This window comes from Stegostoma tigrinum, chromosome 12, assembly GCF_030684315.1.
Source record: "Stegostoma tigrinum isolate sSteTig4 chromosome 12, sSteTig4.hap1, whole genome shotgun sequence".
Classification (NCBI taxonomy): domain Eukaryota; kingdom Metazoa; phylum Chordata; class Chondrichthyes; order Orectolobiformes; family Stegostomatidae; genus Stegostoma; species Stegostoma tigrinum.
In genome coordinates, this window is record NC_081365.1 from 39,628,098 (window position 1) to 39,655,387 (window position 27,290).

The 27,290-nt window shown below is 40.4% G+C and overlaps 1 long non-coding RNA gene across 1 annotated transcript in view; it reads left to right on the forward strand.

Annotated features, from left to right (window-relative positions):
- The window catches only part of LOC132210439 (uncharacterized), a 64,313-nt gene extending 38,605 nt beyond the window's left edge, over positions 1 to 25,708 (forward strand). Inside the window, exon 4 of the long non-coding RNA XR_009446553.1 lies at positions 25,509 to 25,708. This is a non-coding gene — a long non-coding RNA (uncharacterized LOC132210439). The remainder of the gene's footprint in view (positions 1 to 25,508) is intronic.
- The last annotated feature ends 1,582 nt before the right edge of the window (positions 25,709 to 27,290 follow it).

Sequence of the window (27,290 nt, forward strand, 5' to 3'; positions counted from 1 at the left end):
TGCTGCTTAATAAACTGGACAGATATGGCTGTCTCCTGGCGGTCTCCCGGCCTAGCCTGGCAGTCTCTCAGTGGCCCGGAGTGGCTGTCTCCTGGCCTGGCATGGCTTTCTCCCAGCCCAACTTGGTGGTCTCCCAGCCCACCATGACCTCAGCTGGACCTCTGGCCTTGAGGCTGGGAGGCTGCTCTGGAATCATCTCAAGAGCCTTGAGGTAAAGCCCAAGGTGGTTTGGAGTCAATGTCTGGCAAGATCTGCAGGGGTAGTGCTGGCATGGTTTGGGTTGTAATGACTGTTATTCTGAACATTTTATTTTTTTATATAATTTATTTGTATATTTATATTTATTTTAATTCTATTTATTTATGATTTATGATCGGTAATGCTGGACATTTTATTCCTTTATTTTTCTATTTTTCTCCTAAGATTTTGCACTTAAAAATCAGTACCTAGGTGCCTTTGTGCCTAAGATAGCCCTAAGTTGTAAACTTTTCACTGTGCTTATTTGAGTATATGTGATAATAAAGCTAATTAAATTCAATTCAAGGTTAATAAACCATCTGAAAACAGTCCCCTGATCCTACTCCAAATACTTATTGTAAAATATGCAGGAAATAATTCCTGCACATGTTTCAGGAGGCTTTATGTGAGTGAGGCTAACAAGCTGCAGGCATGGTGAGGGATTCCCCACTCAGTTCACATTAGGAAGCTTTACATTTTGGACGGCTGCTTCACCTTCATGAGGAAGGGGTAGGAGATGGTACGGCAACTGGGATGGGAGGAAGTGTGATGACAAACAAGTGCACTTTGCTTCATACAATGCATATGCATTGTCATATGTCATATGTCATATGTCATATTGGAGGTTTAGGTTCTGAAACATAACTCTGGGAGGTCAATCACATTTCTCAGCCATAAGAATAATCCTAACATTTGTACCATTTCGTTTGCTTGAAAGTTTGTCCAGTTAAGTGAATCAATGTGATCACAGCAAAAATGGCACATTTAAATTATTTTCATTTTTGTGCAAAGCACTAATTGTACTACATGCCTGTCATTTGCCATTGCTGTGCCAGTTGAGCTGAGAGTTTTTTGCAGCCTTCACTGATTGTCAATGTACCTCTGGGGTCTGTAAGCAAGCTTGAAGAGCTCCACTTACCCTGACCCTGGGGAACTGACCTGTAATGATTAGACACGGCCATCAGAACATTATTCAGTGGAGGTGGGAGCTGCACTTGTTGAGTCAAGCTCAAACCCAACCAGTGTGACTCAGAGGCAGGAATATTAGCACTGAGCCAATAGTCACAAAGTCCAGTCATGATCTAAAATCAATCCTGTCTTAACAAAGTGTGCTCTCAGCTCCACTCATAGGACTAGCTGATAATAGATTCAAACCTCCCACCTTCTAAATAAGGCAGGACCTCTAAGCTCACTGCCTTAAAGGGCACTTTTGTTTTGCAGAATCTTTAAATGAACTGTCTGTAGTCTGGGCCCAAAACGTCAGCTTTCCTGATCCTCTGATGCTGCTTGGCCTGCTGTGTTCATCCAGCTCTACACCTTGTTATCTCAGATTCTCCAGAATCTGCAGTTCCTACTACCTCTGTCTGTAGTAACAGATCTTTTTAAGTAATTAATTTTACAGCAATAAGTCCACACAATTACTTATGCCTAACCTTTATGCAATCAACGTTCCTAATAAAATAGGTCATCGATCCATAAATTCCTACAATGCAGCAAAGGCCCTTTTGGCCCATCGAGTCTGCACCAATATAACTACCACTACAGACATGCCAATCCCAATTTCCTGCACTTATAGTTGAATGTTACGATATTTGAAATACTCATCCAAATATTTTTTAATGGTTTTTTTTGATAGAATCTCTGGGACATTATCTTTAGCTCAGATTGCCAAGTCAATTCAAAATACAATCAAGAAGTATTCAGTTGTAAACACTTAAAAGCCATTAAAATAGAGATATCTTCTCCACTGACTTGTTTGTATTCTGTACAGCAATTAATCTCAGTGGTAATGACCTGTGTTATCTTGAGAAGCAAAACATTTTTCATTAACGTGAGAATACTATTAATATGCTTTACATTCAATGGCAAAAATCTTTTAGAACATCATTTTGTAGAATAGTATGTTTATCACACATTTGGCTCAATAGGGGTGTCATTAGAATCAATTTACCAGCACTGGTTATGTAAATGAATGTAAAAACACCCAATTTCTTAACAGTCAGTCAAAGTGGCATTTTATAAATTACTGCCTCAGAAATAAAACTAGTCTGACTTTGAATCAAAAACATAAACAGAATCTAAGCAAGGCCTCACACCTAGCATGCAGTGTCTGACCTAAAATGTCACCTCTTATTTAGACTGATAAAATCTTTAGTTCTATCGGGGCAGTGACTTGAAAGGAATTTGGGATTTACATATACATATTAACAAATTAAAGCCTTCTAACTAATTAAAGATTTCGCAGTATCATAGGTTTGTTTAATACATCCTCATCAGTGGTGTGACCTTTTGATCTTTCACTATAAAGCCTGTGTCTGATACCATCTCTCTCACCAACACCTGAAGAAGAAGAAAAGTTTTGAAACCTTGTGTTTTCAAATAAACCTGTTGGATTATAACCTGATGTCGAGCGATTTCTGACCTTTCTCCACTCCAGTCCCACAGCAGCACCTCCACATCTGTCCATAGAGTTGAAAGCTTTTTGAATACTGTGTGGACAAATCTTTATCCAAGTAACGACAAATCTTTCTTCTATATCCTCCTTCTAAGTTGCTAGGCACAGCTTAGTTGTTTTCAAACTTTGACAAAATACCATGGTTCCTCGAGCAGTTTGGCACGTGGTAGATTTCTCAAGAACTGCTACTTTTCTCATTGGGGGTTCCTGAAGATGTGTAAGGCATTAAGTTATAACAATTCATATGGGTCAGACAAACCTGGATATGCATCATAGTACATATAGTTCTGTTAGCTCGATCTTACTGCTGCTCCATGGATGTTCATCAAGGCCTCTCCATAAAACTGAGAGAAAGAATTGAAAGAAAAACATAAAGAATATGAGCTAGTAAATACATTAAGAGCTCATAAATTCAAAATATTACACAACTGGTGTTGAAATGAACCAGTACAATTGTTCTTCACTGATAACTTGATTGTTAGAATGTCATTGCTTTTGAAATTTTATCTCAGCATTTGTGGAGGAATACAATGTTATTAGAGATGAACTTCAATTTAGCAACTTTCAGGAACTAAATCCATTCTTACCACCAGCGTTGGTTAATATAAGTCTTATTATTGTCATTCATAGCACATGTTACAATCAAGGCCACATCTGAGCAACAGGTAACCTTGACGTAGACACAAAAGCCTTAGAATTTTGGAACAATTTGTATATTTATGTAATATTGGTGATTCTAAGAAGCTTACATGCCTACAGGATATTTATTCAACAGCTCAAGAAAGGAGCGAGTCAGAAAGCAGAAAGCAATGAGACAGTTAATCCAAATCTGTCATTGAGAAAATACTAGAATCCATTATTAAAGCTATATCAAAGTCAATTTTTGAAGATCCTAGAACAATCAGAAATTGTCAACATCATTTTGCGAAAGAAAGCTCATATTTGACAGATTTATTTGAGTTATGATAGGATGTATTATAGGATGTAAGCATACAATGGTTGAATCCAGGGCAGAAGTTGGTTGACATTGTAGAAGTCTTTTGACACAGGGTCAAAATATTACCTTTCTACTTAAAAATACTAGACACTAACTTTATAAAGAAGATGACTTCACCTCTGCCACAAAGCTGCTGGGTAGAACCATCTCTTTATAATCATGTGATCTTGCATCTCTTCCCTATGGTGTAAACTATCATATCTACATATTCATATTAACCCTTTACACTTGCAGCAACAAGCAGGGTGGGTAATGAGGAACTAGTTTAAATTCAATAGACTCGCTGAGTCAGACGGCACAGAAACAGACTCTTTAGTCCAACCCATTCATGCCAACCCAGTTTCCCAAATCAAATTAGTCTGTATCTTGTCTGCATCTGACCTATATCCCTCTAAACACTTCTTATTCATTAACTATCCAAATGTCTTAAATGTTTTGACTGTGCCTACATTTATTACTTCCTCTGGCAGTTCACTCCACATGCAAGCCAGCCTCTGTGTGAAAAAAGTTGCCATTTTGGTCATTTTTAAACCTTTCTCCTCTGACCTTAAAATTATGCCCTGTAGTTTTGGTCCCCTAGCCATGAAACAAAATCTTTGCGATTCATCTTATCTATGCCCCTCATGATGTTATAACCTTCTGTAAGGTCATCCCTCAACCACCTAATAAACATTTGTGAAAAATGTCCCAGTGTGTCCAGCTTCTGCTTATGACACAAACCCGCTAGTGCCAGTATCAGCATTGTCAACCTTTTCTGCATTTTCCAAAATTTAATATATCTTTCTATAGCAGGGCAACCTGAACTGTACACAGCACTCCAAATGTGGACTCACCAACATCATATACAATTGTAATGTGACATTCCAACTCCTATACTTCATGGTCTCAGCAGTGAAGGCAAGTGCTCCAAAAAGCATCTTATTTACTACTCTGATTACCTGTGACACAGCTTTCAATGAACTATATACCTGAGTTCCTAGGTCTCTTTGTTCCACAACAAATTCCCAGGGCCCTACCATTAACTGTGCAAGTCCTGCCCTGGTTTGTCTTACCAAATTGCAACATCTCGCATTTATCTAAATTAAACTCCACCTGCCACTCTTTAGCGCACTGGCCCAATTGATCAAGGCCTCTGTGTGATCTTAGAAAACCTTCCTCAGCTGTCTGGTATACCAGCAATTTTGGTGTAATCTGCAAATTTACTAACCATGTTTCCTGTATTCTCATCCAAATTATTTATATAAGTGACCAACAACAGTAGGCCAGTAGATGTAGTAACTTTAGATGTCCAAAGAATGCAATAAGGTGCCACATGAAAGGTTACTGCACAAGAGGTAATGGTGTTGGCAGTGATATATTAGAATGGATAAGGGATTAGTTAACCAACAGGAAATGGAGAATGGGGATAATTGGGTCATTTTCAGATCAGCAAAATGCATTTTGTGTAGAGACACAGGATCTGTGCTGGGGTCTCAACTATTTGTAATCTGCATGGGTATTGACTATTACAGCCAAATTTGCTAATGATACAAAGATAGATAGGAAAACAAGCTCTGGGGAGAGACAGTAATTCTGCAAAAGGTCAAGTGAATGAGCAAAAATCTGGCAGACAAATTATAGTGTGGGAAAATGTGAAATTGGCCACATTAGCAAGAAGGATAGAAAGCAGAATATTATTTAAAAGTTGAGAGATTGCAGAATGTTGCAGGTGTGGAGATATCTGGAGTAAATGAATCACAAAACATTATGATGCAGATGCAGCAAGCACTTAGAAGCACAAATTGAATGTTGGTCTTTATTGCAAGGAGATGAAAGTAAGGAAGTCTTGCCACAACTTTGTAGAATATTGGTGAGACCACACTTGGAACATGCTTTGGAATTCCATTCCCGGAAAGCAGTGGAGACTGGGTCGTTGAATATATTTAAGGCTGAATTAGTCAGATTTTTCACTGCTGAGGGAATCAAAGGTATGGATAGTAGGCAAGCAAGAGGAGTGGATGTCACAATGAGATCAGCCATCATCATATTGAACAGTAAAGTAGACTTGATGGGTCAAATGGCCTACTTCTGCTCCTATTTCTCATCATCATAAGCTGCAAGGCCATTGACTAATTTCTGTTTATTCTGCAGACCTTTGTACTCACCAGATTATTTATAGCTAGCAAGATATTTTAGCTACAGTAAAAGAATGTTCTCTGCAATCTATCTTTTATCTCGCCACTTCATGGTAACAACATTTTCTGGAAATTTGTCTTCAATCAATGATTTAAATTGTGTTTATGAAACAAATTCAAAGAAAAAAATGCATACATGTCTATTGTTGAATTTCTGTATCATTTTGTGTCATCACCTTCACAGAAGATACAATACAAAAGCTATTGGTCAAACAAGCTAAATATAGCCAAAAAGACAAAATTAAAATCACCTCATTGTTGTTTCTAAACAGTTACATTGCACATGTAAACACCTCGAGAAAAGTTAAATGGGGTCGTACGTAAATGGACTCTAGATGCTCAACAAGGTAGCACAACACCACCTTCTCAAGGGCAACTAGGAACGGACAATAAGGCAGGCCCAGCCTGTGACAGCCACATGCCATGAGTGAATTTTTAAAAAAAATTAAAAGTACATCAAATAATTAAATACTATTAAAATCTCTAGTTGCTTTGAAATGAAAGGCACACAGTTTAGACAACAATTGTGTTGTTGCAAAGACTGGACACTGTAGCAATATAAATAGAATACCGTATTGAATAATGCTGTGAATGCAGTTTAATTCTGACAGGAATTTTTGGCCAGAGCAGAACACAAAATGTTGTGTAAGCTACAAGTTACGTGTTCACAGTCTTTCCTACGAATCAGTGGTTTATGAGTTCAAAATTGGCTCCAGAGATATGAGCGTAAAAATCTAACCTGATGCAGTACTGAGGGGGTGCTGCAATAAGAGGTCCTGAAATGTTAAAACTCGGGCATGTTGAGAGTCAATGGACTGTTCTGGAAAGGAGCAGAGAGCTGAATCTTATTTTGTTTTTGTCTAATTGCAAGTTGTATTGAGTTTTTTTTAGGGAATTTTGGCACAAGACCTAGCAATTTCTTCCCCGATCTTATGAAATGTGGCGCAATAACTACCTACTCCATCCCTGTGACATCTGTCACATCTGATATTAGCCCTATCTTACCACACACAGTTTAGAGAACTATGTGCCATTTACTGAATATCCATCAAATTATCTCTGGAGCCTGTTCCAAATGTAAAAGGCTGCATGGCACATTGATGAGCGCTGGCATTCCAAAGCTGTACTGCTGGTCAAGTATGGAGTCTGAATGTGTTAGAGAAGGGGAAGTTGGCCTGAGATGTTGCTTGATCCTGAGCAACCCTGGAGACTAGTTGCAGCCAAGAGTCAACTGAAGCTGCCAGGTACCCATTTGGAGATAATAGGAACTGCAGATGCTGGAGAATCCAAGATAACAAAGTGTGGAGCATGATGAACACAGCAGGCCAAGCAGCATCTTAGGAGCACAAAAGCTTGTCCTCCTAAGATGCTGCTTGGCCTGCTGTGTTCATCCAGCTCCACACTTTGTTATCTAGGTACCCATTTGGACTTCAGTGTTGAGAATTCTCAACATCTCGCTTATTTGGCATGCTTGATAAGATAGGAGGTGAATTGCAATGTTAATAAGGTGTTTAATAAGCTATAACCTTCCATACTGGCAACTTGCCACTGTCTAGTGAGAAACCCGGCTCACAGCTTAGGAAATAAAGTAGAGATGCAGCACCATGCATCTGACATTGAGACAGGCCTCACCAGACTTCTTGTCTGATTCAAACCCCCATAAGACTCCTCAAAGTTTTCTCTAGACTCCCAGCCAATACCTAGTCCTCATTAATACTATTAAAAAGATAACCTGATTGTTATCTGTAGCAGTTTGTGGGTGCCTGCAGCGTGCAAATTAATTGCCATGTTGCTAGTGACATAGAATTGCCTGTATTTCACAAATGCTGACTATGAAGTGTTTTGGGTCCCTACCTTAATTAACTTCCTCCATTGACATAAAATGATTTGATGGTGTTTCCACCATTTTTGACGTTATTTTGGAATTCTAGTGTCTAAAACAGATGTTTGCCCTTGGAAAGCACCTTTCTCGACTTCATAAAGTAATCTATTGTGGTTAGGGAAGATCTGAAATAAAAATAAAAAGAGATTGTTAGAGAAACTGAGCAGGTCTAGTAGAGAAAGAAACAGAGTTAATGTTTCAAGTCCAATATGACTCTTTTTCAGAACCGAAGGGACTGGAAAATTGACAAGTTTATACTTTAGAAAGAGGTGGAAGAAGAAACAAATGGCAAAGGGAGCACAAATGATAGTAGAAAAGAGATATGGAGAACAGTATTTGTTAATTGTCAGTGTTTATAGTGGACAATAGGTCAACTGTGACACCCATGCAACCAAGATCCAAAATGGTGTAGAGTTGAAGGGGAGGGTGTAATCGAAATGGAATGCCAGAGCTCATGGTCTGAAGTTTTTGCATTCCTGATGTGAATTTTCTTTTAACTGTATACTTTACCAACCAATTTAACTCTATTTGAGTCAGTTGTTACTGAGGCCCATCAGGCCTACTCAGCCCTTAGTTAAAAGATGCAGCATAATACCAGTTGGAAAGTGGTTATGGTGCTGAGAACATGTGCATAAATTTGTGCACAAGGTTCATTAAAACCCACATCAGTCTGATGCTGCATATAGTTGTTACAATATGTTGCGTGCTTTTACTTGGTTGATCATGTGAATAACCACCAGTGTGCTTGTTTCTTTTTATTTCACTGCTGTTTTGCTGTATATCTACCGAAATGTGATAATGCTTAACTTCTGGAAGTGCGGCCATATCTGTTTCCTGCTTGTTTTACTTACCTTTACTGCTCTGGTCATTCTTACGTTACCTATATGGGAATGAAAGGTCCAATTATGCAGTGGCTCCATGAAGGGTAATTTCTTGAAGCCAAAATTTCTATATGTAGTAAGATCAGCAACTGTTGCAGTGGGTGAGGTGATCGGCTAAGATTCCTTGCTGGTGTCTCACTTAGGAATGATGGGCATATCAGGGAAAAATACTTGCTGGCCCCTAGATACTGAAGACTCACTTTAGACTCATGGTAAGCAAGTCCCAGTGTGACCTGTAAACAGACAAACAATACATCCCCCCGTTTCAAGCGGAAGACTCTTTAAATTTGTAAATCGTGGCTCTTGTTCATTACTGGCTGCTAATTGTTGTTTTAAAGGGTGAAGGGGCAGAGCAGGTTCCTTGCACATTCTGTCCATGTTTTACTGTTGACCTAATTAGTGGTCTTCAGCTGGCCACAAAGAGATCCTTAAAGACCGATAATGTTCCTCTCGGCGTTGCAGAAACTCTGCAGCCCAAATTCTGTCACGTGTTCACCCTCTGAGCCAACTCCCTGGTATGAAAGCAGGAAGTGCTGGGGAAACTCAGCAGGTGTGGCAGCAGGAGAAATACAGAGTTAACATTTTGAGTCCAGTATGACTCTTCATTGGAATGCCCTGCCACTCCCTGTTAGTTGGCACAACAGTAAAGACAGCTAGTTTCCCATTTCAGCACTCTGTGGTAGAGCATCTGAAGCATTCAATAGAGACTAAACTGTGACCCTGTGAGGGACCTGAACACGAGTTTTCAGTAGGTGGGACAGACACTTTGCCAACTGTGTATCTGGTATCCAGTGACATTGATAGTAACCCATCCCATAATTTTTCAGGATGTTTATCACATCTTATGGGACCTTGCTGTGCATCAATTATACTCACAGACTCTGGCATTATACTTCAAATATACACATATTTTTAATTTATTCACAAGATAAGGGCAGTGCTAACTTGGGCAATATTTATTGCCATCCTAATTACCCAGAGGGCAGTTAAGAGTTAACCACATTGCTGTGGGTCTAGAATCACATGTAGCCCAGACTAGGTAAGGACAGCAGTTTCCTTCCTCTTCCACCATCTGCCATGGCAGGATTTGAATCTGGGTCCACAGGACATTATCTTGGTCTCCAGATTAATAGTCCAGTATTAACACCACTTGGCCATAAAATTTTATCCCATTCACAGTGTCCTTTCCCTATTTCACTGGAGAAACTTTGAGACTTCCTGAGGATTTGAAAGCGTGTTCTTAGAACAATTCCTTTTCATAAAAAAACCCACAGTTTCATGGGACTACTTTCTAACTTGTTACTAAAATCCAGCTCTTCCAAACTAACAGTTTTCTGGTTCCACTGGACTTTGCTATTTATCTGGTCAGAGGGGTATATTTCATTTGGTGCTAATAGCTGTCTTATAGGCTCTAAAGAATAAATTCATTTGCAGATAAAATGGAAAATGTTTGATATGGATTAACTGCAAACCTTGCCAAGTGGTTTCAGAAAATACAAGATAGAATTGATTAGTTCGACGACAGAGATAACAAGATGTAGAGTTGTATGAACACAGCAGGCCGAGCAGGAAGGCTGACATTTCGGGCCTAGACCCTTCTTCAGAAATGACCCTTTTTCTGAAGAAGGGTCTAGGCCCGAAACGTCAGCCTTCCTTCTCCAGCCACTTTCTCTACACAGATGTTGCCAGACTTGCTGGTGTTTTCGAGCAACTTCTGCTTTTGCTTCAGATTTCCAGCATCTGTGGTTCTTGGTTTGCTTGCTGTTTTTCTTTTCTAATCTAATTCACCCAATTGGATTTCTGAAACAAAAACAGGAATTGATGGAAAAGCTTCACGAATCTGGCAGCATCCACATGATACTCCAGCATCTGCAGTTCCTACCGTCTCTGAAACAATAGTTCTACTACAGCATCCTCTGGAGGAAAGAACCTGCAGCTACATGGCTGTCCAGTGAAAACCTGCAAAAATGGATTTAAGGAGGCAAAAAAGGTTCCTGACACGTACAGAATAACTGCATAGCACATGGCTATTGTTTACTGTTATTTTACTTCAATGCAGGCCACTGTAAGTACATTGGATATCAAATTGCAAAATAATTTCAATTATCATATGCTTTGCACATAATTAGCATCTCAATCTATTTACCAAGAGAAGGGCACTTAACAAGGACAAGGAGAGAGTAATAGCAGAAAAATGATTAAAATACTGTTAATGGAATAAGTTTTAAAGTGCCTAGGAAAGGAATGGAGACCACATTTTCCACAGGAACACACAGTTATACTTTCCTGGCTCGCCTTCCAGGTCCCGGTCTCCATAACCCGAGTGCATCCAAAACTCTGCTGCTCATATATGTACCAAGTTGAATTCACTGATCACCTCTGACCTTGCTGAGGTAATCTATTCCTGTCCACAAACATTCTTAGTTTTTCTGTTGAAGCTCCTGTGTTGTTCGCCCCTTTTGGTCACTGTAGGCTTTGGCAGCTCCACAAGCCTCTGATAAATCTGCATTTCTCCAACTGTGTTCTCTTATATTGATTCCCCTCTTCCTTCAACCACCCCAACACTACCACCAGCATCTCCCCACCCCACCCCACCAACCGCCCCCCCCCCCCCCCCCCCGCCCCCTGCCCCCAATCAACCTTCACCAGTGGTCATGCTTTCAGTTATCTAGGTCCAAGGCTATAGAATTTCCTTCCTAAACTCTCCACATGTTTTTCCTCCTTTAAGAGTTACCTTAAAACCTACTTTCTTGACAAATTTTTGGTCACGAAACTTACTAATTCGCAGCCAATTTTTACCTGACTACATACCAATGAATCACCTTGGAATATTTTACTACAGTTAGGGCACCTCATAAATGCATATTATTGTTCACAGTGTTTATAGAAAAGATTTCTAACTATGCTTCACTACATATATAAATTGTCCTCTAGTCTCTGAAGAAGGGTCATTGGTCCTGAAACATTAACTCCACTTTCTGTACGCAGATGTTGCCAGACTTGCTGATGTTTTCGAGCAACTTCTGCTTTTGCTTTAGATTTCCAGCATCTGTGGTTCTTGGTTTGCTTGCTGTTTTTCTTTTCTAATCTAATTCACCCAATTGGATTTCTGAAACAAAAACAGGAATTGATGGAAAAGCTTCACGAATCTGGCAGCATCCACAGAGAGAAATCAGACTTAATGTTTCAGGTTGAGTGACCCTTCCTCAGAACTCTGAAAAATCCTTAGCTGGAATGAAATTTACACAAATGATTCACATGCAAATGTTAATTTTTTATAAGCAATTAATGGACATAGTGGTAAATTTTTGTTTCGGTGAATTCTAGTGAAGGAAACAAAAAGTGGAGACGCTAACAAGAAGACTTAGTATTTCCATTCTTTATTGTTGCTCACAAGAGTAATATTGCTGCTGAAAGCCCCCGAAACACGTCAATAATCATAGGAGAGTTAGGCAGCTACATAATGGGTTTGTTCCATGGTGAAAAGTTTTAACATGCATCTGTGTATATCAGGAACTTGTGCGCGTGATATCGTTAATTTTCCTGCAATTAAAATTGATGAACAAAAGATTTTGATCAGTGAGCCCAACATTTCCTGAAAAGCATAATCAGTATGCCATGTGGTCAAATGGGCTTGAAAAATCAGCTGAATAACTTTATTGGCATAAACCCTATTTCTTATGTATGATGCAACTGTAGCTCCCCCTGTATGCTAGGGAATCACTTTATAAAATTCTCAATGAGTATCTTCTTAAAAAATAAGTAATTTTAGTTTGTGTTTGGATTCCTTAGTTGAGATCATTGTACTTCAATGATTGGAAAAATCTGACCAGTGAAAAGTTTCCAAATTGAGAACAAGTCATGATGAGAAAAATTGTGCTCAAAGGGAGAAAATTGAAAATTGACATTTACTCCTGAAGTGTGTTGTTAGCCGGATTAATTGGAGGACAAAGTTTGAATCCTGGTGGATAACGCAGGTTTAGCATTTGAGCACTCTGCTGAATTCTTATGCTGGGCCCATGGCATTTTCTTCTGGTCTTTCAGTTAGCTATAGTTGTAGGCATAGAGCTGTTAAAAAGAATGTTAGAAGGCAGTTTGAATCCTTGTGCTGTTGACATTTGATGCATTAGAGATTCCATCAGGATTGTGGCAGGCTGCAGTTATTGCAATTCTTCATAGGGTTCACACAGGGGTTCCTGTGGTCACTGCCCTGGCTTCCTCATACTTATTCTAGCGATGTAGAGATCTACAGCACAGAAAATGTCCTTCAGCCCATTGAGTCTGTACCAATCAAAAACAACCACCTCGCTATCCTGATCCCATTTTCCAGCACTTGGTCCATAGCTTTGTAGGCCTTAACATTGTAAGTGCATGTCTGAATACTTACAAAATGTTACAAGGGTTTCTGCCTCTACCCCCCTTCCAGACAGTGAATTCCAAGTTCCCTCTACCAGCTATGCCACTGATCATTGATCCCTTCATCAAGTGAAAAGATTCTTCCTGTCTTCCCTATATTTATCCCTCATAATTTTATTTGTCTCAATCATGCCCTTCCACAATCTTCTTTGCTCTTGGGAAAACAGCCCTGGTCTATCTAATCTCTTTTCATAATTGAAACTCTCTAGCCCAAATAACGTCCTGGTAAATTTCCACTGCATCCACTTCTGTGCTATCGCATCACTCCTATAATGTGAATTCCAGAACTGCACATAGTACACTAATTGTGGACTAACCCATGTTTTATACAGTTCCAACATAACCTGGCTGCTCTTAAACTCTATGCCTGGGCTAATTAAGGCAAGTATCCCATGCACCTTCTTAAACACTTTATCTACCTGTTCAGCTACCTTAAAAGACAGTGGACATGCACAGAAATGTCCGTCTGATTCTTAATATTCCCCAGGGTCCTACCATTCATCATGTATTCCCCTGCGTATTTGTCCTGCTGAAGTGCTTCACCTCACAGTTACCTAGATTGAATTTCATTTGCCACTGATCAGTCCATTTGATGAACCTATTTATATACTCCTGTAATCTAAGGCTATCCTCCTCACTATTTACCATTTCATCAACTTTCATATAATCTACAAACTTACTGAACGACCCTCCTACGTTCAAATCTAAATCGTCTATGCAAACCACAAATTGCAAAGGCCCCACACTGATTCCTGTGGAACACCATTAGACATGGCTTCTAGTCACAAAACACGCCTCAACTGTTACCCTCTGCTTTCTGTCATTCAATAAATTCTGAACCCAATTAGCCGCATATCCTTGGACCCTATTGACTTCCAGTCTTCCTTGCAGGATGTTTCAACAGTCTTGCTGACAACTTGGTCACCTCTTTTAAAATTCAATCATGTTGGTCAGATTTAACCTACCTGTGACAAAACAAGCTGACTGCTCTTGATTAATCCTTGCCTCTCCAAATGCAGATTAATTCTCTCCCTCAGAATTGACTTCAATTGCTTCCCCAATACTGAAGTGAGATGGACTAGCCTGTCATTTCCTCAAATAAAGGTAACACATTTTTGTAGCTAATTAGCTGTTCTCGAGTCCTCTGGCACCTTTGTGGCCAGAGAGAAATTGAAAATCACTGTCAGTGCCCCTCCTATTTCCTCCCTTGCCTCACACAACAGCCTGGGACACATTTCATCCAATTTTGGAGATTTATCTACATATAAAACTGCCAGACAACTCACAACCTCCTTTTTGTCTTTGCTAATTTTTAAAAAGTATATCATAATCCTTCTCCCTGAATTGTAGACCCACAATGCACCTCTCAGTATTGAACACCAGCACAAAAAATCCTACCTGTGTCCTCCAGTTCCACACACAAATTACTATACCATGGTTCCTAATTTACTTGGAAAATTACTTAGTATTTTCCTTTATTATTCTTTCATGCCTCCTTTTCTCTCTCCTAATTTCCCTCTTAAGTTTCTCCCTCATACATGCTATACTTGCAGGCTTCTGTTGTTTTCAGCCCTCAATATTTGCCAATTGCCTCCCTTTTCCTCTTTATCTATATCTGTATATCCCTCGATACCCAGGGTTCACTGGAATTGTTGACCCGACGCATTGAGGCGGGAGGGGGAACGTGGGGTGATGGGGCAATGGCCTAGTGGTATTATCACTAGACTGTTAATCTGGAGACCCAGCCAATGTCCTGGGGACCCAGGTTGAAATCCCACCACAGCAGACAGTGGAATTTGAATTCAATTAAAAATATCTAAGGAAAAACACATCTAGTTTAGTAATGTCCTTCAGAGAAGGAAACTGCCATTCTCACCTGGTTTGGCCTACATGTGACTCGAGATCCACAGCAATGTGGTTGACTCAAAACTGCCACCTGGACAATTAGGGATGGGCAACAAATGCTGCTGTAGCCAGTGACACCCATATCCAAGAATGAATTAAAAAAAGCACTTCATCTGTATTGGAACATGTTGGCCCTGTACGTTCTATATTTCCTTCCTAAATGCGCCTTACTGCTTTGACTCTGATTCTGACTCAGACTCACATGCACAGTGCATCATTAACAAAGGCCGGGCGAAATCATAACTTTCAACCAAACAAGAAAAGTAAGCAAGGATGTGGAAGTCTTTAAAAATCATGGGCGATCCTATGCATCTATTTTTCCAGGTGGCAGTGTTGTAATTATTGGTCGGTTTGAGAATGCCGGTTGTATGGATAGTATGGCGTGGTGATGTGAAGCGCAAGAGTGCCAACAATTAGACTTTAACAAGATACCCCACACTGCTGAGCTCTAAGTCTCAGATAGTGAGATGGCTGCACTGAGCAGAGCCATGTTCATTGCAGTAATAGAGACCCGAGATTTGGATAAACAACCACTGTTGGGCAATTCTGCAGACCGACACCCTGAGTAGCTGACTAAGAATTGGATAATTGCATGTCTGTGAGTCCTATGGCACTTTCTATCAGATGACCCAGCATTGCCCAGGAAGAGAAAGCAAATATTAAAGGTCTCACCACAAATGTACTGACTTTGCACTTTAAAACCCCAAATCTTTAAGGAAGCTGTAGTAAAGTTATATCTTTGTTAAGGGACTTGATGTTAAAAGAAATGAAAATGCTTGTGAAATGTACTACATCAGGATCCTATGTAACAATAGCAGCGAATCGTCACCAGTGAAACTGGAGGAATGCAGTATTTGGCAGAAAACTACAGCTTGTGGTAATGAAGCATAAATTCGACACATTAAACTATTGGGATCACTCACGGCTCCCAGACAATTGATTGGCACCCATTCAGATCCCTAAACATTCAGCTGGGATTCTATGGTTCTCCTAGGCTGGCTGTGTTTTCAGTAGGAGGGCACTTAGAATAAGACAGCAGCCCATTCATTTTGTTAGCTGTTTTAACAAAAACTTTTACATAAGCTTTTACCATTTGCTTATATATTTCTGGCTAACTTTCACTCATATTCTAATCTTTTTCATTCCTTATTAATTTTTGGCCATTGGTTGTTGATTTTTTAATATTCTGACTAATACTCTGACCAGCCACCTCTCTTTGCACAACTACATGCTTTTTTCTTTAAGCATGGTACAATCTTTAATCTTTCTAGTTAACCTTGGATTGTGGATCCATCCTACCCTTTTGCAATGTGTCTATTCTGCTGTCTGCTATGAAAATGTAAAACACAAATACACCTTATAGACTGTAGCATGAATCAAAACAATTCAAATCTTCAATTATTCTGGTTTTCTTCCCGTTTCCTGGTTAACTTTCACTACATGTTCAGTTGTGTCCTTACCAATAAGGAATTTGGAACGAAAGTATAACAAAAATTTACATATAAACCAGCATTAACCATTCAAATGTAATAAAACAATCTCACATTTAATATAATCCTTGATATTGTTGATAAAATAGTTCTTATGTTGATTTCGAAGTGATGTTGGAGCTATGCTTGCCTGTGAAAGCATTGGATCTTTGGACAAATGTCTTCCAAAGTCGACTCCAGGATTATTAACAAAGCAGTGTTGCTGAGCAAAGGCTGATTGCCAAGTTGGGTACCCATGAGGATAGCCTCAAACGGGATCTTGGGTTCATGTCACACTGCAGGTGACCCCACTTCACTATACGTTCTCACGCACGCACTCTTACTTGCACATACATGCACATACACTCAATCACACAAGCACACTCACGCACACACACTCTCACACAGACTGTCTCTCGTACACACAGACTCACACACACAGACATACACCCTCGTATAAATTATCTCTGAAACACACATTGTCTCTAAAGCACACAAACACACACATACTTTCACACACACACGCTCTCTCTTACTCCCTCACACACACACACTCTCTCTGCCATGCACACACATTCTTTCTCTGTCTCTGTCCCACACGTGCATAAACACATGCACACTGTCTCTCTTTCCCCCCTCAGACACGTGCACACAATCATTCCCATCTCTCTTCCTCACACACACCTCACTTTCTCTCTCTCCACCCCTCACAAATATATATGCATGCGCACACACGCACACACACACACACACACACACACACACACACACACACACACGTAAATCTGTGGGATGAATTTGTATTTGCAGATACATTTGACTTTGATCAAAAGCACACAATTTATAGACAGTCAGTCAATGTGATGTTTTATAAAATTCTACTTTAAAAATAAAGCCAGTCTGATTCCAAACCAAGCACAAACAGGGTCTGACATCTAACATGCATTGCATGACCTATAACATCGTCACTGCTTTACACTGATAAAACCTTTATTTCTCTCAGCACAGTGAGTTGAAAAGAATTTGGGGATTTACATATACATATTAATCAATTAAAACCATCTAACTAATTAAAGATTTAACAGCATCTTAGGCTTGTTTAATAAGCCCCATCAGTGGTGTAATCCTTTGATTATTTACGTATACATTCTGTGTCAGATACTATCTCATTTATGGACATCTGAAGAAGTAGCGAAGCTCCAAAAGCTTGTGTTTTCAAATAAACCTGTTGGACTATAGCCTGGTGTTGTCTGATTTCTGAACCTGTTGGACTATAACTTGGTTTTGTGTGATTTCTGACTTTGTTTCTCATCCTCTGTTTCTGTCACTCTGTTTCTCCGCATCAGTTTCTGCCACTCTGTTTTCCATCCACTGTTTCTCATCCCCTGGTTTTTAACTTCTGTTTTTCATCCTCTGTTCATGCCATTCTGTTTGGTATCCTTTGTTTCTGCAATCTGTTTCTCCCTGATCTGTTTCCGCCACTCTGCTTCTCATCCTCTGTTTCTCATTCTCTGTTTCTGTCACTCAGTTTATCATTCTGTTTCCTATCCTCTGTTTCTGCCAATGTGTTTCTGCAACACTTTGTCATTCTCTGTTTCTTATCCTCTGTTTCTGCAACTCTGTTTCTCATCCTCTTCTGCCAGTCTGTTTCTCATCGTCTGTTTCTGATTGTGCATTTCTGTCATTCTGTTTCTCCCAATGTGTTTCAACCACTTTGTTTCTGATTCACTCTGTTTCTTCCACTTGGTTTCTCATCCTCTGTCTCTCATCAACTCATTCTCCCTCTCTCCTCCTCTCTTTCTCATCCTCTGCCTCTCATTGTCTGTTTCTCATCATCTGATTCTGATGCTGTTTCTTGTACTCTGTTTCTGCACATCCGTTTCTACTGGCCTGATTTTCCTCCTCTATTTAATGCTCCTCAGTTTCTGCCTCTCTGTTTCTCATCCTTATCGTCCTTAGTTTCTGCCACTGTCTTTTACATCCTCTGTTTCCTGTCATCTGTCTCATCCACTGTTTTTGCCATTCTGTTTCTCATCATCTGCTTCTAATCCTCTGTTTCCTATTGGGTTTCTCATCCCCTGCTTCTTCCACTCGGTTTTTCATCATCTGTTTCTTATTGTCTGTTTCTGCCACGTTTTTTATCATTCTTCTTTCTCATCCTTTGTTTCCCCCATTCTGTTTCTCAACATTTGTTTCTGCCACTCTCTTTCTCATCCAGTTTTGCACATCCTCTGTTTCTGCTACTCTATTCCATGCCCTCTTTTTCTAATAATTTGTTTCTGTCTTCCTGTTTCCCATCCTCTGTTTCTCACCCTCAGTTTCTGCCACTCTGTTTCTCATTCCCTGTTGCACATCCTCTGTTTCTGCTAACCCGGTCCACATCCTCTTTTTCTCATCTTGTTTTTCTCATCCTCTCTTTCTGCCACACTCTTTGTCATTCTCTGTTTAACTGTGTTTCTGCTGCTCTGCTTTTCATTTTTTGTTTGTCATCCTATGTTTGGCATGTCATCTTTCTCATTCTCTCTTTATGTCACTCTCTGTTTCTCATCCTCTCTTTCTCTTCATCTGTTTCTACCACTCTGTTTCTCATCCTCGGTTTGTCACCCTTAGTTTCTGCCACTGTCTTCCTCATTATCTGTTTCCTGTCATCTGTTTCTCATCCTCTTCTTCTGCCACCCTGTTTCTAATCCTGTTTCTGTCACTGTTTCTTCTCGTTATTTTTCTATGTTTCTATCACTGTTTCTGCCACATTTTCATCATCCACTCTTTCTCATCCTCTGTTTCCCTCACTCTGTTTCTCATCATGTTTTTTCTGTCACTGTTTCTCATCCAGTGTTGCACGTCCCCTGTTTGTGTTACTCTGTTCCCCACCCTCTTTTTCTAATCCTCGGTTTCTGTCTTCCTGTTTCTCATTGGCTGTTTCCCATCCTCTGTTTCTCATCCTCTGTTTTTTATTTGTTTCTGTCACTCTCTTTCTAATAAGCTGTTTCTCATCCTTCGTTTTTTTCTACTCTGCTTCTCAGTCTCTGTTTCTCATTCTCTTTTTTTTTAATGCTGTTTCTCACACTTGGCTTCTCATCTTTGGTTTCTCATCCTTTGTTTCTGCAACTCTGTTTCACATCATCTCTTTCTACCACTTTGTTTCTGATCTACTGTTTCTGATCCTCTGTTTCTGCCACTCTGTTTCTTATCTTCTATTCCCTTCTCTGTTTCTGCCATGTTGTTTCTCATCCTTTGTTTTTCATTCTTCATTTTGGTCACTCCCTTTCTAAGAATCTGTGTCTTATCCTCTGTTTCTTATCATCTCTTTCTCATCCACTGTTTCTGCCACTATCTTTCTTATCTGCTGTTTCCTTTTCTGTTTCTGCCATTGTTTCTCATCCTCTGTTTCTCAAGCTTTGTTTCTCACACTGTGATTCTTCTTTTTTTCTCATCAACAGTTTCAGCCACTCTGCTTCTCATCCTCTTTTTCTACCACTGTTTCTGATCTAGTTTCTGATCCTCTGCTTCTGCCTCTCTGCTTCTCATCCTCTGCTTATGCCACTCTGTTTCTCCTCATCTGTTACATATCCTGTCCTTTCTACCACCCTGTGCATCCTCATCTGTTTTTCATGTGTTCCTGCCAATGTTTCACCACCTCTAATTCTCATCGTTTGCTTCTGCCACTTTGTTTCACATCCTCTGTGTCACAACCTTTGTTTCTGCCACTCTCCTTCTCATCTTCTGTTCCTCATCCTCTGTTTGACATCCTTCATTTCTCATCCTCCCTTTATGCCACTCTGTTTCTCATAATCTCTTTCTCCTCATCTGTTTTTACCAATCTGTTTATGTCCTGTTATCCTCTGTTTATCAGCCGCTGTTTCTAGTCATCTGTTTTTGTCTCTCTGTTTCCGCCCCCCTGTTTCCATGCTCTCTTTCTCATCCTCTGTTTCTCATCCTCTGGTTCTTGTCAGCTGTTTATTATCCTCTGTTTCTGCCACTCGATTTCTCATCTGCTGATTCCTTCTCTGTTTCTTCCATTCTGTTTCTCATGCTCTGTTTCTGCCACCCTCTTTCTCATCCTGTTTCTCATCATCTGTTTCTCATCCACTTTTTCTCATCCTCTGTTTCTGCCATTACTCCATACCAACACACAAACAGATTCTAAACAAGTCCTCACACCTAACATGCATTGTTTGACCTAAATTGTCATCTCTTCTTTACACTGATGTAACCTTTACTTGTCTCCAGCCAGTGACTTGAAAGGATTTTGGAATTTTTCATTTTCATGTCAATGACTTAAAGCATTCTAATTGATTAAAGATTTAACAACATCTTCAGTTTGTTTAATATATCCTCATCAGTGGTGGAACCCTTTAAGCTTTTACTTTCATATTCTGTGTCTCATCCCACTTCACTGGCAACTAAAGAAAGAGCAAGGCCCAGAAAGCTTGTGTTTTCAAATAACCCCATTGGACTATAACCTGATGTCATGTTATTTCTGATCTTGTTCACCCCATTCTAGCACTGACACCTCCACATCATGACTGTGAAAGCAAAGAAGCAGTGCATTGTCATAGTGAAAGTATTTGGAAGAGATTTTTAGGAAATAAAGCAACAGTCTTTTTTATTTTTAGGTTTTTTCTATTGGTCACTGAAGAATAGTACTGTCACCTTTTATTAGAAGGTATAGAGAATTCCACTTCAAATTTGACATCATAACAAGTTTTGTTTCTGACATGTTGTAAACTATGCCTTCTACGTGCCATTTAAAGTGTTTTTATTGAACAAGGTTATATGAAGAATTTATACTTTGGGCAAAAGTGGTAAATGCTTTCTTCCTTCCCCTGTTCTGAAAATAATTTCCTGGACTTTTGGCTGTCTGCAATTGTCAGTTGAAAACTATGGGTTTCCTGAATACCTATGTCAAAATATAACACAGAAATAAGGGGCAAAAATGATTTTCATACTATTTTGATTACAGTGCCGTAAATCTCCTATCAAAAATTACATCAAATGATACATTTTTTTACTAATAACTATACACCATCTAGTGCAAACATATTATTCTATGATGATTAAAAGTTTCCCCCTTTAAAGAATCCAACTTCAGCTAAGTCGGCATTAAATCAGTGTCAGAGTATTTACACTCTCAGACTGCATGTCACAATTCTACCCCTTCTCTTCAGTTTGGAAAAAGATGATTTATCAGGTCAAATCAATTTTTGCTGTTGTCAGATGAGGTCTTTCAGCTCTTTAGTTCCTTGAAGCATTCACTTTGAGCCTGATACTTGACAACTATTCTTACAACAGACAGATACCAGAATTGAGCTTCATCTTTTGTATGAGAGGAACTCTGTCACACCACAAAAAGTGTGACACCAAGGACCAATACTGGAGTCAATTGGAATCAGCGTGAAACTCTCTGCTGGTTAGAGTCATACCTGTCACATGGGAAGATGGTTGTGGTTGTTGGAGGTCAGTGTTCTCAACTTCAGGACATCTCTGCAGGAGTTCTTCAGTGTAGTGTCCTAGATCTAATAAACCCCAGCTGTTTCATCAATGAACTTCTCACCATCATAATGTCAGAAATGGACATGTTCATTGGTGATCGCACGATGTTCAGCTTCATTCTCGATTTGTCAGATACTCAAGTAGTCCATGCCAAGTATCTGAGGCAATATCCAGCTTAGACTGACAAGTGGCAAATAACATTCATACCATACAAGTGCTAGGCAATGACCACCCCCAACAAAAGAGAATCTAACCATTGGCCCTTGACATTCAAAAGCATCAGCATCACTAAATCTAACCAGTATCAATATACTGGTGGTTAACGTTGACTGGAAACTGATCTGGACTAGTTATATAAGTGCAGTAACAAGACCAAGTCAGAGACCAATAATTTTGCAGGGAGTAATTCACCTCCTGACTCCTCTGATGCCTGTTTATTATCTACAAAGCCCAAGGCAGGGATGTGACCGAACACTCCACACTAGCATGATTGAGTGCAGTTCCAATGACATTCAAGAGGCTCGACATCAGCCAGGATAAAGCAACCAGCTTGATTGACACCACATCCATAAACATTCATTCTCTCCACCACTGAAGGTCAATAGCAGTAGTGTACCATTTATAGGATTCGCTGCAGAAAATCACCAAGGATCCTTAGATAGCACCTTCCAAACCCACAACCAATTCCTTCTAAAAGGATAAGGTCAACAGATAGATATGAACACCACCACCTTCAAGTTCCCTTCTAATACGCTCACCATCCAGACTGCGAAATATATCATTATTCCTTCAGTGTTGAAGAATCAAAATCCTGGAACTCTTGCCCTAACGGCTTTGTGGGTCTACTTACACCAAAGGACCAATCTCCGTCATTGTATTATCATTTGCTCTTGGTGTTAATTACTCATGCCTGGATCAATGGAGTGAAGGCACGTGTGCACGTCAAGCAGACTCCGAGATTGCTGGATCTGGGTCTCCATGGTGATACCTCACCGGTTCATAGAGATGGTCAGATACACACATGCCCAAGGAAGCATGGTACAGAGAGCTTTGGCATACTCCTCCAATGTTTCCTGAATTATAGAGATCTACAGCAGAGAAGAGACCCATTGGCCCATTGAATCTGCACCAGTCAAAAACAATCAACTACAATTCTATTTCTATTTTCCAGCACCTTATTCCTTATCTTTGTATGCTTTGACATTTCAAGTGCACATCTAAATACTTCTTACTTGTTATGAGAGTTTCAACCACTACAACCCTTAGAGGTACTGAGTTCTAGATTCTCACCAGCCTCTAGATGAAAATGCTATCCCCCACTTCTCCTCAAAACCACAGCCCTTAAATATATTCCCTCAGTCATCGATCCCTCCATTAAGGGGTTACATTTCTTCCTGTTTAGCTTATCTGCGTCCCTCATAATTTTATACATCCCAATCATATTCCCTCTGCACTTAGATCTGTCCAATCTCCCTTCATAACTAGAGCTCTCCAGCCCAGGTAACATCCTGATAAATCCCCTGTGCACCCTCTCCAGTGCAATCACATCCCTCCTATAAAGTAAGCTCCAGAACAGCATACAGTACTCTTTCTGTGACCTAACCAACACTTTATACAGTTCCAGCATAACACCCCTGCTCTTAAACTCAAAAGCTTCAACTAATAAAGTATACCATATGCTGTCTTAACCCTGTTGTGGGCCTTTTTCTCCTGAAATGACACAAAGGCAGAAATTGAGGCAGATGAAAGTAGTTGGTACAGCTGTTAGTTTTGTGAAGTGGGGAAAGGTGATGAGGTGTCCTGAGTGAGTAACTTTGAAATGTAGAAGGAAGGTTAGTGGTCTGGGTGAGTGATAATGGGAACTGCAGATGCTGGAGAATCCGAGACAACGAAATGTGAGGCTGGATGAACACAGCAGGCCCAGCAGCATCTCAGGAGCACAAAAGCTGACGTTTCAGGCCTAGACCCTTCATCAGAGAGGGGGATGGGGTGAGGGTTCTGGAATAAATAGGGAGAGAGGGGGAGGCGGACCGAAGATGGAGAGAAAAGAAGATAGGTGGAGAGGGGATAGGTCAGCCCAGGGAAGATGGACAGGTCAAGGAGGTGGGATGAGGTTAGTAGGTAGGAGATGGAGGTGCGGCTTGGGGTGGGAGGAAGGGATGGGTGAGAGGAAGAACAGGTTAGGGAGGCAGAGACAGGTTGGACTAGTTTTGGGATGCAGTGGGTGGAGGGGAAGAGCTGGGCTGGTTGTGTGGTTTTTCCAGGGGTCTGGGGTTTGGTTTGGGTAAGACCAGGTGAGGGAAGATGCTGCGTGCAACTAAGAGAGTGTTACAGCATGACTCATGGTGAAGCTGTGTACAGCAGCAGAGTCAGAGTGAGTGTGACGTATTGGAGAGAAGATGGTGGCACTTGTCCTTGCAAAGTGCAGGAGGTCATAAACCATCTTCCTGCATTGTTGGGCATCTTCCAGACCATGGATACTGACTTGGATGGCAATGTCAGACCAGGTCAGCAGGGTATGGTGCCATTGTCTCCTCTGGCAGGCCTGAGGAAAACTGGTCTGCCTTCTTCTCCAACCTTTATCCTCCAGGTTCTTGTCAGCCAGGTGGCATTTTCTGTTGGCCGTGTCTGGAGCAATTCTTCCCAAAGTCAAACTGTGAAGGTGAGTTTCTGGCTGGCGGTGATTGACCTGATGCACAATTGTGCTTTAAATATGCTGGTAGTGGTGAATACTTCCCTGATGGTGAACACAAGATAAAGCAATTGCAGTGCCATTGAGGCATGGTGCAAATGTAATTAGGTAAACAATGGAGAACCGTGTGAAATAACTCAAGCGCTCACAGAGACATTCTCTATGGAAGTTGACATTCAGAAATTTACATGCAGCTGATTCTTGGTAACTTTCAGCCCAAAAACTGAAAGCCCTGCAGTGTGTCAACTTTAAAGTACATTCATCCAGTAATAATTAAACTCATGTAAAAAGGATGAACACTCTGCTCCAAATGGTGTTCTGACTCTTTAGTTATTCTGTGCATGAGCAAGCTGCTAGCACCGTGGTATCTTCCTGGAACAGTTGTAGCTGACTAAACCCCCTTTGCTTCAAACATTGAGGAATATTCCAACAAATCTTCTCCTGGAATTCTCCATGACTTCTGCTTGGTTTTCAGCCCATGCTGAAAGGAGTTGCACAGAAAGCAAGAGAGCAGAGGCTTGCTGCCTCTCAGGCAGATCTCAAATAATTTCTCATTTGGCTCTAAACTACAATCAACTACAATCTACTATCTTTTCCCTCCGTGCAACTTCTCTCCGAAGGTTCTTCAGAAGGTATGATATCCAAGTTCCCTGCTCCTCAGAGGGGCAAAATTGTTCCTGTTTTTCCCAGTGACCTTTCCTTAGCAAGTGCCCTTCGTTTCAAGATGTGTTTGTACGTGTCCATGTAATTTTTTAAAAAGTAATCATCTTACAAGAAATAATTATTGAATTAAGGGTATAAGTGTCCAAAATGGCAGTTGAGTAGGACTCCTGAAAGTAGGGCTTTCTTTTCTTATTCTCTCTCTCTTTTCACCTTTTCTTCCTTTCTGCCTCCCGTCCTCGAGCAGCATCAGAGATCATCCGGGGTGAAAGCTGGTGTGGACTCCCGACCTCAGAGCAGACTCAACTTCTTGGCCTCAGTGTGGACGCGACTTCCAACTTCAACATGGACTTGGCCTCCCCGTCCACAGCGTGGACTCGGACTCCCAGCCTCGAGGTGAAGCCTGACACAGTCTGGGTTGGAAGGACTGTTATTTTGAACTCTTATTCCCCTATTTTTCTGACTTATTGCTGGACATTTTATTTTTCTAATTTTATTCCCATAAGAATTTGTATTTCAGAATCTGTACCTTGGTGCCTAGGATGGCACCATAAGTGGCTACTTGTAAACTTTTCACTGTACTCATGGGAATAAACAATGGAACTAATTCTAATTCGAAACTTCCTCAAAACAATTGTATTAGCATCCACATTCTTTTTTCTGCCTTTTACTTCTTTGTTACACTCTAATATAATGGTTCTGGCTATGATTATCTTCCCAGTTCATCAATGGCAAAGTCAGTTTCATATTCCCCTTCCCCCAAGTGAAGAACAGTCTCTGAACTGATTTATGCTAACTCACTATAAACTTTGATTGCATCATAAATCTTTTTGCACTTCTAGCTCAGCACCACAACGCTACAGATATGTTCTCACTGACCCACTGGAAGAACCCTGGCACCTTGGCCTGGGCTCTGAAACCACTCAATAGGCCTAAATAGGGCCAATGTGTCATTAAATTGACAGCTAGCTGGGACCATGCTGAATTTCTGAGACATTTCCACCTGCTGGCGTTTTGCTCACTTCAAAACAAGCAACTCAGGTGAGGCCGGTGGTGATATTTTACATTCAAAAATCACAGGTTGATGATTAAGCCTGAACTATAACATAATTTTAATTCCAAAAACCTAGACTCCTATCAGACCCAAAAATATTGTGGAATAGATCTTGCTGGGGCATTTCCTAACCTTGTCCCTGCCTGTCTCATCTAGTAGACGTCTGTTTTCTAAATGTCATCTCCAACACTAAATTTATGCCAGGGACTGGTCTCTTGTGTCCACAGATCTTCAAGATCTGATTGTTGTCTGCAGCTATGTTTATTTTCAGTGTTTGGCTTGTTTACTAGTTTTTTTTTTATCCTGCAGTCTCTCTGTAGTTTATTTCAGAAGAATTTTGCACTCTACCCACTAGGCTGCTTCACAGGTACACAGCATAGTTACAATATTAACTCACGGAGGTATCAGATTCCTGCTCACAGGATTCAATATCACTGCTGCTTGGTTAGCTGACCAGGCCCAGGAATTGAAATGGCTTTGTACACTGCATGGGATTCCCAGGTACTGGTTAACAATTGGGGTTTAATTTTTCTGACATTTAAACCTTTCATGAAAACAATAATATTTCCAATTCATAGCAGACATCAGTAACCTCAGTGGTTTGGGGTACAATATTTAAATAGCTTTTAGATAGGATCAGACTCCCACTTAATAAACTCATCTGAAGCAGTAGATTTTAATCCTGGCCCATTGGAATGAATGGAATGAATGCTATTCATAGGGCAGCTTGTGCAGAGTTCTTAGACCATGCTATCTGGATTTACCTGAGAAAAGGAACAGGAGGGTATGTGGAACCTACTCAAGGCCAGAACTGAATTGCCATTTTACATTCCAGGCTGGACCAATTCTAACATAAATCTGGTGCAGTGGCCGGATGAGGCCGAGACCAAACATGTGACGTTTCCGCAGAATCTTTATGAATCACGGGGAGAGTTTGTTGTAGCTGGGCTGGCCCTTCTTTTTCAGCACTAAGAA